General features: G+C 24.8%; 1 protein-coding gene across 1 annotated transcript in view; it reads right to left on the minus strand.

Annotated features, from left to right (window-relative positions):
- The window catches only part of LOC107469588 (transcription factor bHLH153), a gene marked incomplete in the record, with an annotated part of 4,122 nt that extends 3,739 nt beyond the window's left edge, over positions 1–383 (minus strand). Inside the window, 1 exon segment of the mRNA XM_016088966.3 lies at positions 1–383.
- Between the last annotated feature and the right edge of the window lie 894 nt (positions 384–1,277).

Here is a 1,277-nt window from a genome sequence, read left to right on the forward strand (position 1 = left end):
CTTTGATTCTGTTTCTTTTGTGAGTGATATGGCTCCAAATGCTTTGGTGGGTATCTTTAAAAGCTTGTAAAGCTTCAAACTTTAAGCAGTGTCCGTGATCAGTACTTCATTTCTAAGACTTTTGCACAAAAATTCCAAAAGCTAGAACAGAGAAAAAAAAATGTCACAGTTACCATGTCTCTATGTCTTCTAGCATAGGGGTAATATGGTAATAACAAAAAAAAGTAACACAAAGTTAGCAACACTATGCTAAGAGCAGCTCTTAAATGGAAGAAAAGAAGAGAGTGATTACTGATTAGAAGAATAAGAAGACACAAAGAGTGTGTTGAAAGAAATGGAGTAAGGAAGCAGAGGAAGAGAGTAAGAACATGTCAAAGCGTGTGTCTTTATAAAGCTAAAATTGAAAGAAAATAAAATACTGATAAATAGTTACGTAAGATTATTATATTTTATATTGTCATAAATATACTTGTGACAGCTAATATCCAACCATGAGAGATAATACGTTTTTGTTTTTCGTTTTTTTTTCCTTTGTTAAATTTTTTTTTCTGGGCTAGAATTCAGCACTTGTTATCTGCTTGAAAATACTCTTTGTTTTAGTTTGTATGTATATCATTAACTTGTGTCTCTTACAAAATGCTTTTATTAAAATTAAAATTATTTATACTAAAAATATTCACAAGTTCTTTTTTATTATAAATACTTTATAAAAAGCAAATGCTAATATTCTTAAAGTAAAGTAAGAAGTCTAATACTTTTTTTAGAAAATAATTTGTTATTAAGACAATAAATAACGTATTAAATTATAGGTTTTTAATCATTTTGTTTTTTTAATATATATAGCTCATTTAAAAAATTTATCAAAAGACTATTAACTTAATTAGCAAGATGTTCATTTAAATACTAACCATTTATACAAAATAAAATAAAACAAAAGATTAAGATTTGTTTATAGAAGTATTTAAAAATGAACCTTGTAAAAATATTAAAATTTTCATATTTTTTAATAAAATTCATTTAAATATCTTAACAATATTTCTTAAAACTCTAAAATATAACTATTAATTTTGGAACTTTTTTAGGACAATTATTCAAAACATTAAATTAAATTTTTTATAGAGAATATAAAATTTTGATATTAATTCTGTCTTTGTGGCTGCAAAGGAGAGTTTTTTCCTTAAAAATTTCACAAGCATTATTTTCTCGAAACAAGATTAAATTAACATTGTCCACATCAGAAATCCCTCCCATTTCTGAGAAGACAAATATTTGTGACA

This window comes from Arachis duranensis, chromosome 10 (assembly GCF_000817695.3).
Source record: "Arachis duranensis cultivar V14167 chromosome 10, aradu.V14167.gnm2.J7QH, whole genome shotgun sequence".
Classification (NCBI taxonomy): domain Eukaryota; kingdom Viridiplantae; phylum Streptophyta; class Magnoliopsida; order Fabales; family Fabaceae; genus Arachis; species Arachis duranensis.